A 15,450-nucleotide genomic window follows, 5' to 3' on the forward strand; every position below is an offset into this window, starting at 1 on the left:
CCTGTGTCCCCCTATCTCAGTGTGGCTCTGTGCTCGATGTGAATCCTGTGTCCCTATCTCAGTGTGGCTCTGTGCTCGATGTGAATCCTGTGTCCCCCTATCTCAGTGTGGCTCTGTGCTCGATGTGAATCCTGTGTCCCTATCTCAGTGTGGCTCTGTGCTCGATGTGAATCCTGTGTCCCTATCTCAGTGTGGCTCTGTGCTCGATGTGAATCCTGTGTCCCCCTATCTCAGTGTGGCTCTGTGCTCGATGTGAATCCTGTGTCCCCCTATCTCAGTGTGGCTCTGTGCTCGATGTGAATCCTGTGTCCCTATCTCAGTGTGGCTCTGTGCTCGATGTGAATCCTGTGTCCCCCTATCTCAGTGTGGCTCTGTGCTCGATGTGAATCCTGTGTCCCTATCTCAGTGTGGCTCTGTGCTCGATGTGAATCCTGTGTCCCCCTATTTCAGTGTGGCTCTGTGCTCGATGTGAATCCTGTGTCCCCCTATCTCAGTGTTGCTCTGTGCTCGATGTGAATCCTGTGTCCCTATCTCAGTGTGGCTCTGTGCTCGATGTGAATCCTGTGTCCCCCTATCTCAGTGTGGCTCTGTGCTCGATGTGAATCCTGTGTCCCTATCTCAGTGTGGCTCTGTGCTCGATGTGAATCCTGTGTCCCCCTATCTCAGTGTGGCTCTGTGCTCGATGTGAATCCTGTGTCCCTATCTCAGTGTGGCTCTGTGCTCGATGTGAATCCTGTGTCCCTATCTCAGTGTGGCTCTGTGCTCGATGTGAATCCTGTGTCCCCCTATCTCAGTGTGGCTCTGTGCTCGATGTGAATCCTGTGTCCCTATCTCAGTGTGGCTCTGTGCTCGATGTGAATCCTGTGTCCCCCTATCTCAGTGTGGCTCTGTGCTCGATGTGAATCCTGTGTCCCCCTATCTCAGTGTGGCTCTGTGCTCGATGTGAATCCTGTGTCCCTATCTCAGTGTGGCTCTGTGCTCGATGTGAATCCTGTGTCCCCCTATCTCAGTGTGGCTCTGTGCTCGATGTGAATCCTGTGTCCCTATCTCAGTGTGGCTCTGTGCTCGATGTGAATCCTGTGTCCCCCCCTATCTCAGTGTGGCTCTGTGCTCGATGTGAATCCTGTGTCCCCCTATCTCAGTGTGGCTCTGTGCTCGATGTGAATCCTGTGTCCCCCTATCTCAGTGTGGCTCTGTGCTCGATGTGAATCCTGTGTCCCCCTATCTCAGTGTGGCTCTGTGCTCGATGTGAATCCTGTGTCCCCCTATCTCAGTGTGGCTCTGTGCTCGATGTGAATCCTGTGTCCCTATCTCAGTGTGGCTCTGTGCTCGATGTGAATCCTGTGCCCCCCTATCTCAGTGTGGCTCTGTGCTCGATGTGAATCCTGTGTCCCCCTATCTCAGTGTGGCTCTGTGCTCGATGTGAATCCTGTGTCCCCCTATCTCAGTGTGGCTCTGTGCTCGATGTGAATCCTGTGTCCCCCTATCTCAGTGTGGCTCTGTGCTCGATGTGAATCCTGTGTCCCCCTATCTCAGTGTGGCTCTGTGCTCGATGTGAATCCTGTGTCCCCCTATCTCAGTGTGGCTCTGTGCTCGATGTGAATCCTGTGTCCCCCTATCTCAGTGTGGCTCTGTGCTCGATGTGAATCCTGTGTCCCTATCTCAGTGTGGCTCTGTGCTCGATGTGAATCCTGTGTCCCTATCTCAGTGTGGCTCTGTGCTCGATGTGAATCCTGTGTCCCCCTATCTCAGTGTGGCTCTGTGCTCGATGTGAATCCTGTGTCCCCCTATCTCAGTGTGGCTCTGTGCTCGATGTGAATCCTGTGTCCCCCTACCTCAGTGTGGCTCTGTGCTCGATGTGAATCCTGTGTCCCTATCTCAGTGTGGCTCTGTGCTCGATGTGAATCCTGTGTCCCCCTATCTCAGTGTGGCTCTGTGCTCGATGTGAATCCTGTGTCCCCCTATCTCAGTGTGGCTCTGTGCTCGATGTGAATCCTGTGTCCCTATCTCAGTGTGGCTCTGTGCTCGATGTGAATCCTGTGTCCCTATCTCAGTGTGGCTCTGTGCTCGATGTGAATCCTGTGTCCCTATCTCAGTGTGGCTCTGTGCTCGATGTGAATCCTGTGCCCCCCTATCTCAGTGTGGCTCTGTGCTCAATGTGAATCCTGTGTTCCCCTATCTCAGTGTGGCTCTGTGCTCGATGTGAATCCTGTGTCCCCCTATCTCAGTGTGGCTCTGTGCTCGATGTGAATCCTGTGTCCCCCTATCTCAGTGTGGCTCTGTGCTCGATGTGAATCCTGTGCCCCCCTATCTCAGTGTGGCTCTGTGCTCGATGTGAATCCTGTGTCCCTATCTCAGTGTGGCTCTGTGCTCGATGTGAATCCTGTGTCCCTATCTCAGTGTGGCTCTGTGCTCGATGTGAATCCTGTGTCCCCCTATCTCAGTGTGGCTCTGTGCTCGATGTGAATCCTGTGTCCCTATCTCAGTGTGGCTCTGTGCTCGATGTGAATCCTGTGCCCCTATCTCAGTGTGGCTCTGTGCTCGATGTGAATCCTGTGTCCCCCTATCTCAGTGTGGCTCTGTGCTCGATGTGAATCCTGTGTCCCCCTATCTCAGTGTGGCTCTGTGCTCGATGTGAATCCTGTGTCCCCCTATCTCAGTGTGGCTCTGTGCTCGATGTGAATCCTGTGTCCCCCTATCTCAGTGTGGCTCTGTGCTCGATGTGAATCCTGTGTCCCCCTACCTCAGTGTGGCTCTGTGCTAGATGTGAATCCTGTGTCCCCCTATCTCAGTGTGGCTCTGTGCTCGATGTGAATCCTGTGTCCCCCTATCTCAGTGTGGCTCTGTGCTCGATGTGAATCCTGTGTCCCCCTATCTCAGTGTGGCTCTGTGCTCGATGTGAATCCTGTGTCCCTATCTCAGTGTGGCTCTGTGCTCGATGTGAATCCTGTGTCCCCCCTATCTCAGTGTGGCTCTGTGCTCGATCTGAATCCTGTGTCCCCCTATCTCAGTGTGGCTCTGTGCTCGATGTGAATCCTGTGTCCCTATCTCAGTGTGGCTCTGTGCTCGATGTGAATCCTGTGTCCCCCTATCTCAGTGTGGCTCTGTGCTCGATGTGAATCCTGTGTCCCCCTATCTCAGTGTGGCTCTGTGCTCGATGTGAATCCTGTGTGCCTATCTCAGTGTGGCTCTGTGCTCGATGTGAATCCTGTGTCCCCCCCTATCTCAGTGTGGCTCTGTGCTCGATGTGAATCCTGTGTCCCCCTATCTCAGTGTGGCTCTGTGCTCGATGTGAATCCTGTGTCCCCCTATCTCAGTGTGGCTCTGTGCTCGATGTGAATCCTGTGTCCCTATCTCAGTGTGGCTCTGTGCTCGATGTGAATCCTGTGTCCCCCTATCTCAGTGTGGCTCTGTGCTCGATGTGAATCCTGTGTCCCTATCTCAGTGTGGCTCTGTGCTCGATGTGAATCCTGTGTCCCTATCTCAGTGTGGCTCTGTGCTCGATGTGAATCCTGTGTCCCTATCTCAGTGTGGCTCTGTGCTCGATGTGAATCCTGTGCCCCCCTATCTCAGTGTGGCTCTGTGCTCGATGTGAATCCTGTGTCCCTATCTCAGTGTGGCTCCATGCTCGATGTGAATCCTGTGTCCCCCTATCTCAGTGTGGCTCTGTGCTCGATGTGAATCCTGTGCCCCCCTATCTCAGTGTGGCTCTGTGCTCGATGTGAATCCTGTGCCCCCCTATCTCAGTGTGGCTCTGTGCTCGATGTGAATCCTGTGTCCCCCTATCTCAGTGTGGCTCTGTGCTCGATGTGAATCCTGTGCCCCCCTATCTCAGTGTGGCTCTGTGCTCGATGTGAATCCTGTGTCCCTATCTCAGTGTGGCTCTGTGCTCGATGTGAATCCTGTGTCCCTATCTCAGTGTGGCTCTGTGCTCGATGTGAATCCTGTGTCCCCCTATCTCAGTGTGGCTCTGTGCTCGATGTGAATCCTGTGTCCCCCTATCTCAGTGTGGCTCTGTGCTCGATGTGAATCCTGTGTCCCTATCTCAGTGTGGCTCTGTGCTCGATGTGAATCCTGTGTCCCCCTATCTCAGTGTGGCTCTGTGCTCGATGTGAATCCTGTGTCCCCCTATCTCAGTGTGGCTCTGTGCTCGATGTGAATCCTGTGTCCCTATCTCAGTGTGGCTCTGTGCTCGATGTGAATCCTGTGTCCCCTATCTCAGTGTGGCTCTGTGCTCGATGTGAATCCTGTGTCCCCCTATCTCAGTGTGGCTCTGTGCTCGATGTGAATCCTGTGCCCCCCTATCTCAGTGTGGCTCTGTGCTCGATGTGAATCCTGTGTCCCCCTATCTCAGTGTGGCTCTGTGCTCGATGTGAATCCTGTGTCCCCCTATCTCAGTGTGGCTCTGTGCTCGATGTGAATCCTGTGTCCCCCTATCTCAGTGTGGCTCTGTGCTCGATGTGAATCCCGTGTCCCCCTATCTCAGTGTGGCTCTGTGCTCGATGTGAATCCTGTGTCCCTATCTCAGTGTGGCTCTGTGCTCGATGTGAATCCTGTGTCCCTATCTCAGTGTGGCTCTGTGCTCGATGTGAATCCTGTGTCCCCCTATCTCAGTGTGGCTCTGTGCTCGATGTGAATCCTGTGTCCCCCTATCTCAGTGTGGCTCTGTGCTCGATGTGAATCCTGTGTCCCTATCTCAGTGTGGCTCTGTGCTCGATGTGAATCCTGTGTCCCCCTATCTCAGTGTGGCTCTGTGCTCGATGTGAATCCTGTGTCCCTATCTCAGTGTGGCTCTGTGCTCGATGTGAATCCTGTGTCCCCCTATCTCAGTGTGGCTCTGTGCTCGATGTGAATCCTGTGTCCCCCTATCTCAGTGTGGCTCTGTGCTCGATGTGAATCCTGTGTCCCCCTATCTCAGTGTGGCTCTGTGCTCGATGTGAATCCTGTGTCCCCCTATCTCAGTGTGGCTCTGTGCTCGATGTGAATCCTGTGTCCCTATCTCAGTGTGGCTCTGTGCTCGATGTGAATCCTGTGTCCCCCATCTCAGTGTGGCTCTGTGCTCGATGTGAATCCTGTGTCCCTATCTCAGTGTGGCTCTGTGCTCGATGTGAATCCTGTGTCCCCCTATCTCAGTGTGGCTCTGTGCTCGATGTGAATCCTGTGTCCCCCTATCTCAGTGTGACTCTGTGCTCGATGTGAATCCTGTGTCCCTATCTCAGTGTGGCTCTGTGCTCGATGTGAATCCTGTGTCCCTATCTCAGTGTGGCTCTGTGCTCGATGTGAATCCTGTGTCCCCCTATCTCAGTGTGGCTCTGTGCTCGATGTGAATCCTGTGTCCCCCTATCTCAGTGTGGCTCTGTGCTCGATGTGAATCCTGTGCCCCCCTATCTCAGTGTGGCTCTGTGCTCGATGTGAATCCTGTGTCCCTATCTCAGTGTGGCTCTGTGCTCGATGTGAATCCTGTGTCCCCCTATCTCAGTGTGGCTCTGTGCTCGATGTGAATCCTGTGTCCCCCTATCTCAGTGTGGCTCTGTGCTCGATGTGAATCCTGTGTCCCTATCTCAGTGTGGCTCTGTGCTCGATGTGAATCCTGTGTCCCTATCTCAGTGTGGCTCTGTGCTCAATGTGAATCCTGTGTCCCCCTATCTCAGTGTGGCTCTGTGCTCGATGTGAATCCTGTGTCCCTATCTCAGTGTGGCTCTGTGCTCGATGTGAATCCTGTGTCCCCCTATCTCAGTGTGGCTCTGTGCTCGATGTGAATCCTGTGTCCCTATCTCAGTGTGGCTCTGTGCTCGATGTGAATCCTGTGCCCCTATCTCAGTGTGGCTCTGTGTTCGATGTGAATCCTGTGTCCCTATCTCAGTGTGGCTCTGTGCTCGATGTGAATCCTGTGTCCCCCTATCTCAATGTGGCTCTGTGCTCGATGTGAATCCTGTGTCCCCCTATCTCAGTGTGGCTCTGTGCTCGATGTGAATCCTGTGTCCCTATCTCAGTGTGGCTCTGTGCTCGATGTGAATCCTGTGTCCCCCTATCTCAGTGTGGCTCTGTGCTCGATGTGAATCCTGTGTCCCTATCTCAGTGTGGCTCTGTGCTCGATGTGAATCCTGTGTCCCCCTATCTCAGTGTGGCTCTGTGCTCGATGTGAATCCTGTGTCCCTATCTCAGTGTGGCTCTGTGCTCGATGTGAATCCTGTGTCCCCCTATCTCAGTGTGGCTCTGTGCTCGATGTGAATCCTGTGCCCCCCTATCTCAGTGTGGCTCTGTGCTCGATGTGAATCCTGTGTCCCTATCTCAGTGTGGCTCTGTGCTCGATGTGAATCCTGTGTCCCCCTATCTCAGTGTGGCTCTGTGCTCGATGTGAATCCTGTGTCCCTATCTCAGTGTGGCTCTGTGCTCGATGTGAATCCTGTGTCCCCCTATCTCAGTGTGGCTCTGTGCTCGATGTGAATCCTGTGTCCCCCTATCTTAGTGTGGCTCTGTGCTCGATGTGAATCCTGTGTCCCTATCTCAGTGTGGCTCTGTGCTCGATGTGAATCCTGTGTCCCCCTATCTCAGTGTGGCTCTGTGCTCGATGTGAATCCTGTGTCCCCCTATCTCAGTGTGGCTCTGTGCTCGATGTGAATCCTGTGTCCCCCTATCTCAGTGTGACTCTGTGCTCGATGTGAATCCTGTGTCCCTATCTCAGTGTGGCTCTGTGCTCGATGTGAATCCTGTGTCCCTATCTCAGTGTGGGTCTGTGCTCGATGTGAATCCTGTGTCCCCCTATCTCAGTGTGGCTCTGTGCTCGATGTGAATCCTGTGTCCCCCTATCTCAGTGTGGCTCTGTGCTCGATGTGAATCCTGTGTCCCTATCTCAGTGTGGCTCTGTGCTCAATGTGAATCCTGTGTCCCCCTATCTCAGTGTGGCTCTGTGCTCGATGTGAATCCTGTGTCCCCCTATCTCAGTGTGGCTCTGTGCTCGATGTGAATCCTGTGTCCCCCTATCTCAGTGTGGCTCTGTGCTCGATGTGAATCCTGTGTCCCCCTATCTCAGTGTGGCTCTGTGCTCGATGTGAATCCTGTGTCCCTATCTCAGTGTGGCTCTGTGCTCGATGTGAATCCTGTGTCCCTATCTCAGTGTGGCTCTGTGCTCGATGTGAATCCTGTGTCCCCCTATCTCAGTGTGGCTCTGTGCTCGATGTGAATCCTGTGTCCCCCTATCTCAGTGTGGCTCTGTGCTCGATGTGAATCCTGTGTCCCTATCTCAGTGTGGCTCTGTGCTCGATGTGAATCCTGTGCCCCCCTATCTCAGTGTGGCTCTGTGCTCGATGTGAATCCTGTGTCCCCCTATCTCAGTGTGGCTCTGTGCTCAATGTGAATCGTGTGTCCCCCTATCTCAGTGTGGCTCTGTGCTCGATGTGAATCCTGTGTCCCCCTATCTCAGTGTGGCTCTGTGCTCGATGTGAATCCTGTGTCCCTATCTCAGTGTGGCTCTGTGCTCGATGTGAATCCTGTGTCCCTATCTCAGTGTGGCTCTGTGCTCGATGTGAATCCTGTGTCCCCCTATCTCAGTGTGGCTCTGTGCTCGATGTGAATCCTGTGTCCCCCTATCTCAGTGTGGCTCTTTGCTCGATGTGAATCCTGTGTCCCTATCTCAGTGTGGCTCTGTGCTCGATGTGAATCCTGTGTCCCCCTATCTCAGTGTGGCTCTGTGCTCGATGTGAATCCTGTGTCCCCCTATCTCAGTGTGGCTCTGTGCTCGATGTGAATCCTGTATCCCCCTATCTCAGTGTGGCTCTGTGCTCGATGTGAATCCTGTGTCCCTATTTCAGTGTGGCTCTGTGCTCGATGTGAATCCTGTGTCCCCCTTATCTCAGTGTGGCTCTGTGCTCAATGTGAATCCTGTGTCCCCCTATCTCAGTGTGGCTCTGTGCTCGATGTGAATCCTGTGTCCCCCTATCTCAGTGTGGCTCTGTGCTCGATGTGAATCCTGTGTCCCCCTATCTCAGTGTGGCTCTGTGCTCGATGTGAATCCTGTGTCCCCCTATCTCAGTGTGGCTCTGTGCTCGATGTGAATCCTGTGTCCCTATCTCAGTGTGGCTCTGTGCTCGATGTGAATCCTGTGTCCCTATCTCAGTGTGGCTCTGTGCTCGATGTGAATCCTGTGTCCCCCTATCTCAGTGTGGCTCTGTGCTCGATGTGAATCCTGTGTCCCCCTATCTCAGTGTGGCTCTGTGCTCGATGTGAATCCTGTGTCCCTATCTCAGTGTGGCTCTGTGCTCAATGTGAATCATGTGTCCCCCTATCTCAGTGTGGCTCTGTGCTCGATGTGAATCCTGTGTCCCTATCTCAGTGTGGCTCTGTGCTCGATGTGAATCCTGTGTCCCTATCTCAGTGTGGCTCTTTGCTCGATGTGAATCCTGTGTCCCTATCTCAGTGTGGCTCTGTGCTCGATGTGAATCCTGTGTCCCCCTATCTCAGTGTGGCTCTGTGCTCGATGTGAATCCTGTGTCCCCCTATCTCAGTGTGGCTCTGTGCTCGATGTGAATCCTGTGTCCCCCTATCTCAGTGTGGCTCTGTGCTCGATGTGAATCCTGTGTCCCCCTATCTCAGTGTGGCTCTGTGCTCGATGTGAATCCTGTGTCCCTATCTCAGTGTGGCTCTGTGCTCGATGTGAATCCTGTGTCCCTATCTCAGTGTGGCTCTGTGCTCGATGTGAATCCTGTGTCCCTATCTCAGTGTGGCTCTGTGCTCGATGTGAATCCTGTGTCCCTATCTCAGTGTGGCTCTGTGCTCGATGTGAATCCTGTGTCCCCCTATCTCAGTGTGGCTCTGTGCTCGATGTGAATCCTGTGTCCCCCTATCTCAGTGTGGCTCTGTGCTCGATGTGAATCCTGTGTCCCTATCTCAGTGTGGCTCTGTGCTCGATGTGAATCCTCTGTCCCCCTATCTCAGTGTGGCTCTGTGCTCGATGTGAATCCTGTGTCCCCCTATCTCAGTGTGGCTCTGTGCTCGATGTGAATCCTGTGCCCCCCGATCTCAGTGTGGCTCTGTGCTCGATGTGAATCCTGTGTCCCCCTATCTCAGTGTGGCTCTGTGCTCGACGTGAATCCTGTGTCCCCCTATCTCAGTGTGGCTCTGTGCTCGATGTGAATCCTGTGCCCCCCTATCTCAGTGTGGCTCTGTGCTCGATGTGAATCCTGTGTCCCTATCTCAGTGTGGCTCTGTGCTCGATGTGAATCCTGTGTCCCCCTATCTCAGTGTGGCTCTGTGCTCGATGTGAATCCTGTGTCCCCCTATCTCAGTGTGGCTCTGTGCTCGATGTGAATCCTGTGTCCCCCTATCTCACTGTGGCTCTCTGCTCGATGTGAATCCTGTGTCCCCCTATCTCAGTGTGGCTCTGTGCTCGATGTGAATCCTTTCTATCCTGTCTCCTGTACAGACTCATTGCGTTATCCGTGCTCGGAGTTATTCTCGGTTGGCTCTCGCTGGGAGTGGAGGTCGTCGCTGCTTTGGTGAGTTGGTTCTGGGGACAGACTGCACGGGATGGGAGGGGGAACATCATTGACCCTCCGACAGTGCGGCACTCCCTCAGTACAGACCCTCTGACAGTGCAGCACTCCCTCAGTACTGAGCCTCTGACAGTGCGGCACTCCCTCAGTAGTGAGCCTCTGACAGTGCGGCACTCCCTCAGTACTGACCCTCTGAGAGTGTGGCACTCCCTCAGTACTGACCCTCTGACAGTGCGGCGCTCCCTCAGTACTGACCCTCTGACAGTGCAGCACTCCCTCAGTACTGACCCTCTGACAGTGCAGCACTCCCTCAGTACTGACCCTCTGACAGTGCGGCGCTCCCTCAGTTCTGACCCTCTGACAGTGCAGCACTCCCTCAGTACTGACCCTCTGACAGTGCGGCGCTCCCTCAGTACTGACCCTCTGAGAAGTGCAGCACTCCCTCAGTACTGACCCTCTGACAGTGCAGCACTCCCTCAGTACTGACCCTCTGACAGTGCAGCACTCCCTCAGTACTGACCCTCCGACAGTGCGGCGCTCCCTCAGTACTGACCCTCTGACAGTGCGGCACTCCCTCAGTACTGACCCTCTGACAGTGCGGCGCTCCCTCAGTACTGACCCTCTGACAGTGCGGCACTCCCTCAGTACTGACCCTCTGACAGTGCGGCACTCCCTCAGTACTGACCCTCTGACAGTGCGGCACTCCCTCAGTACTGACCCTCTGACAGTGCGGCACTCCCTCAGTACTGACCCTCTGACAGTGCGGCGCTCCCTCAGTACTGACCCTCTGACAGTGCGGCACTCCCTCAGTACTGACACTCTGACAGTGCGGCACTCCCTCAGTACTGACCCTCTGACAGTGCGGCACTCCCTCAGTACTGACCCTCTCACAGTGCAGCTCTCCCTCAGTACTGACCCTCTGACAGTGCGGCACTCCCTCAGTACTGACCCTCTGACAGTGCAGCACTCCCTCAGTACTGACCGTCTGACAGTGCGGCACTCCCTCAGTACTGACCCTCTGACAGTGCGGCTCTCCCTCAGTACTGACCCTCTGACAGTGCGGCACTCCCTCAGTACTGACCCTCTGACAGTGCGGCACTCCCTCAGTACTGACCCTCTGACAGTGCAGCACTCCCTCAGTACTGACCCTCTGACAGTGCGGCACTCCCTCAGTACTGACCCTCTGACAGTGCGGCACTCCCTCAGTACTGACCCTCTGACAGTGCGGCACTCCCTCAGTACTGACCCTCTGACAGTGCGGCACTCCCTCAGTACTGACCCTCTGACAGTGCAGCACTCCCTCAGTACTGACCCTCTGACAGTGCGGCACTCCCTCAGTACTGACCCTCCGACAGTGCGGCACTCCCTCAGTACTGACCCTCTGACAGTGCATCACTCCCTCAGTACTGACCCTCCGACAGTGCGGCACTCCCTCAGTACTGACCCTCTGACAGTGCGGCACTCCCTCAGTACTGACCCTCTGACAGTGCGGCACTCCCTCAGTACTGACCCTCCGACAGTGCAGCACTCCCTCAGTACTGACCCTCTGACAGTGCAGCACTCCCTCAGTACTGACACTCTGACAGTGCAGCACTCCCTCAGTACTGACCCTCTGACAGTGCAGCGCTCCCTCAGTACTGACCCTCTGACAGTGCGGCACTCCCTCAGTACTGACCCTCTGACAGTGCGGCGCTCCCTCAGTACTGACCCTCTGACAGTGCGGCACACCCTCAGTACTGACCCTCTGACAGTGCAGCACTCCCTCAGTACTGACCCTCTGACAGTGCGGCACTCCCTCAGTACTGACCCTCTGACAGTGCAGCACTCCCTCAGTACTGACCCTCTGACAGTGCGGCACACCCTCAGTACTGACCCTCTGACAGTGCAGCACTCCCTCAGTACTGACCCTCTGACAGTGCGGCACTCCCTCAGTACTGACCCTCTGACAGTGCAGCACTCCCTCAGTACTGACCCTCTGACAGTGCGGCACTCCCTCAGTACTGACCCTCTGACAGTGCAGCGCTCCCTCAGTACTGACCCTCTGACAGTGCGGCGCTCCCTCAGTACTGACCCTCTGACAGTGCGGCACTCCCTCAGTGCTGACCCTCTGACAGTGCGGCACTCCCTCAGTACTGACCCTCTGACAGTGCGGCACTCCCTCAGTACTGACCCTCTGACAGTGAAGCACTCCCTCAGTACTGACTCTCTGACAGTGCAGCACTCCCTCAGAACTGACCCTCTAACAGTGCAGCGCTCCCTCAGTACTGACCCTCTGACAGTGCAGCACTCCCTCAGTACTGACCCTCTGACAGTGCAGCACTCCCTCAGTACTGACCCTCTGACAGTGCAGCACTCCCTCAGTACTGACCCTCTGACAGTGCGGCGCTCCCTCAGTACTGACCCTCTGACAGTGCGGCGCTCCCTCAGTACTGACCCTCTGACAGTGCGGCGCTCCCTCAGTACTGACCCTCTGACAGTGCAGCACTCCCTCAGTACTGACCCTCTGACAGTGCGGCGCTCCCTCAGTACTGACCCTCTGACAGTGCAGCACTCCCTCAGTACTGACCCTCTGACAGTGCGGCACTCCCTCAGTACTGACCCTCTGACAGTGCAGCACTCCCTCAGTACTGACCCTCTGACAGTGCAACACTCCCTCAGTACTGACCCTCTGACAGTGCGGCACTCCCTCAGTACTGACCCTCTGACAGTGCGGCACTCCCTCAGTACTGATCCTCTGACAGTGCAGCACTCCCTCAGTACTGACCCTCTGACAGTGCGGCACTCCCTCAGTACTGACCCTCTGACAGTGCGGCACTCCCTCAGTACTGACCCTCTGACGGTGCAGCACTCCCTCAGTACTGACCCTCTGACAGTGCAGCACTCCCTCAGTACTGACCCTCTGACTGTGCAGCACTCCCCCTGTACTGACCCTCTGACAGTGCGGCGCTCCCTCAGTACTGACCCTCTGACAGTGCGGCGCTCCCTCAGTACTGACCCTCTGACAGTGCGGCACTCCCCCAGTACTGACCCTCTGACAGTGCAGCACTCCCTCAGTACTGACTCTCTGACAGTGCGGCACACCCTCAGTACTGACCCTCTGACAGTGCGGCACTCCTTCAGTTCTGACCCTCTGACGGTGCAGCACTCCCTCAGTACTCACCTTGTGATAGTGCGGCACTCCCTCAGTACTCACCTTGTGATAGTGCGGCACTCTGTCAGTACTGGCCCTCTGACAGTGCAGCACTCCCTCAGTACTCACCTTGTGATAGTGCGGCACTCCCTCAGTACTCACCTTGTGATAGTGCGGCACTCTGTCAGTACTGGCCCTCTGACAGTGCAGCACTCCCTCAGTACTGACTCTCTGACAGTGCGGCACTCCCTCAGTACTGACCCTCTGACAGTGCAGCACTCCCTCAGTACTGACCCTCTGACAGTGCAGCACTCCCTCAGTACTGACCCTCTGACAGTGCGGCACTCCCTCAGTACTGACCCTCTGACAGTGCGGCACTCCCTCAGTACTGACCCTCTGACAGTGCGGCACTCCATCAGTACTGACCCTCTGACAGTGCAGCACTCCCTCAGTACTGACCCTCTGACAGTGCGGCACTCCCTCAGTTCTGACCCTCTGACAGTGCAGCACTCCCTCAGTACTGACCCTCTGACAGTGCAGCACTCCCTCAGTACTGACACTCTGACAGTGCGGCACTCCCTCAGTACTGACCCTCTGACAGTGCGGCACTCCCTCAGTACTGACCCTCTGACAGTGCAGCACTCCCTCAGTACTGACCCTCTGACAATGCAGCACTCCCTCAGTACTGACCCTCCGACAGTGCGGAGCTCCCTCAGTACTGACCCTCTGACAGTGCGGCACTCCCTCAGTACTGACCCTCTGACAATGCAGCACTCCCTCAGTACTGACCCTCTGACAGTGCAGCACTCCCTCAGTACTGACCCTCTGACAGTGCAGCACTCCCTCAGTACTGACCATCTGACAGTGCAGCACTCCCTCAGTACTGACCCTCTGACAGTGCGGCACTCCCTCAGTACTGACCCTCCGACAGTGCGGAGCTCCCTCAGTACTGACCCTCTGACAGTGCGGCACTCCCTCAGTACTGACCCTCTGACAGTGCAGCACTCCCTCAGTACTGACCCTCTGACAGTGCAGCACTCCCTCAGTATTGACCCTCTGACAGTGCAGCACTCCCTCAGTACTGACCCTCCGACAGTGCGGAGCTCCCTCAGTACTGACCCTCTGACAGTGCGGCACTCCCTCAGTACTGACCCTCTGACAATGCAGCACTCCCTCAGTACTGACCCTCTGACAGTGCAGCACTCCCTCAGTACTGACCCTCTGACAGTGCAGCACTCCCTCAGTATTGACCCTCTGACAGTGCGGCACTCCCTCAGTACTGACCCTCTGACAGTGCGGCACTCCCTCAGTACTGACCCTCTGACAATGCAGCACTCCCTCAGTACTGACTCTCTGACAGTGCGGCACTCCCTCAGTACTGACCCTCTGACAGTGCAGCACTCCCTCAGTACTGACCCTCTGACAGTGCGGCACTCCCTCAGTACTGACCCTCTGACAGTGCGGCACTCCCTCAGTTCTGACCCTCTGACAGTGCAGCACTCCCTCAGTACTTACCCTCTGACAGTGCAGCACTCCCTCAGTACTGACCCTCTGACAGTGCAGCACTCCCTCAGTACTGACCCTCTGACAGTGCAGCACTCCCTCAGTACTGACCCTCTGACAGTGCGGCGCTCCCTCAGTACTCACCCTCTGACAGTGCGGCACTCCCTCAGTACTCACCCTCTGACAGTGCGGCACTCCCTCAGTTCTGACCCTCTGACAGTGCAGCACTCCCTCAGTACTGACCCTCTGACAGTGCAGCACTCCCTCAGTACTGACCCTCTGACAGTGCAGCACTCCCTCAGTACTGACCCTCTGACAGTGCAGCACTCCCTCAGTACTGACCCTCTGACAGTGCGGCGCTCCCTCAGTACTCACCCTCTGACAGTGCGGCACTCCCTCAGTACTCACCCTCTGACAGTGCAGCACTCCCTCAGTACTGACCCTCTGACAGTGCGGCACTCCCTCAGTACTGACCCTCTGACAGTGCAGCACTCCCTCAGTACTGACCCTCTGACAGTGCGGCGCTCCCTCAGTACTGACCCTCTGACAGTGCAGCGCTCCCTCAGTACTGACCCTCTGACAGTGCAGCACTCCCTCAGTACTGACCCTCTGACAGTGCGGCACTCCCTCAGTACTGACCCTCTGACAGTGCGGCACTCCCTCAGTACTGACCCTCTGACAGTGCGGCACTCCCTCAGTACTGACCCTCTGACAATGCGGCACTCCCTCAGTACTGACCCTCTGACAGTGCAGCACTCCCTCAGTACTGACCCTCTGACAGTGCAGCACTCCCTCAGTACTGACCCTCTGACAGTGCAGCACTCCCTCAGTATTGACCCTCTGACAGTGCGGCACTCCCTCAGTACTGACCCTCTGACAGTGCGGCACTCCCTCAGTACTGACCCTCTGACAATGCAGCACTCCCTCAGTACTGACTCTCTGACAGTGCGGCACTCCCTCAGTACTGACCCTCTGACAGTGCAGCACTCCCTCAGTACTGACCCTCTGACAGTGCGGCACTCCCTCAGTACTGACCCTCTGACAGTGCGGCACTCCCTCAGTTCTGACCCTCTGACAGTGCAGCACTCCCTCAGTACTGACCCTCTGACAGTGCAGCACTCCCTCAGTACTGACCCTCTGACAGTGCAGCACTCCCTCAGTACTGACCCTCTGACAGTGCAGCACTCCCTCAGTACTGACCCTCTGACAGTGCGGCGCTCCCTCAGTACTCACCCTCTGACAGTGCGGCACTCCCTCAGTACTCACCCTCTGACAGTGCGGCACTCCCTCAGTTCTGACCCTCTGACAGTGCAGCACTCCCTCAGT

General features: G+C 55.9%; 1 protein-coding gene across 1 annotated transcript in view; it reads left to right on the forward strand.

Annotated features, from left to right (window-relative positions):
* The first annotated feature begins 9,412 nt into the window (after positions 1 to 9,412).
* Positions 9,413 to 15,450, forward strand: part of LOC140399548 (protein tweety homolog 1-A-like) — a 104,781-nt gene continuing 98,743 nt past the window's right edge. The window contains exon 1 of the mRNA XM_072489091.1: positions 9,413 to 9,494. The gene's annotated coding sequence lies outside the window, so the exon portion shown is untranslated. The remainder of the gene's footprint in view (positions 9,495 to 15,450) is intronic.

The sequence above is a fragment of the Scyliorhinus torazame genome, chromosome 23 (genome assembly GCF_047496885.1).
Source record: "Scyliorhinus torazame isolate Kashiwa2021f chromosome 23, sScyTor2.1, whole genome shotgun sequence".
NCBI lineage: Eukaryota > Metazoa > Chordata > Chondrichthyes > Carcharhiniformes > Scyliorhinidae > Scyliorhinus > Scyliorhinus torazame.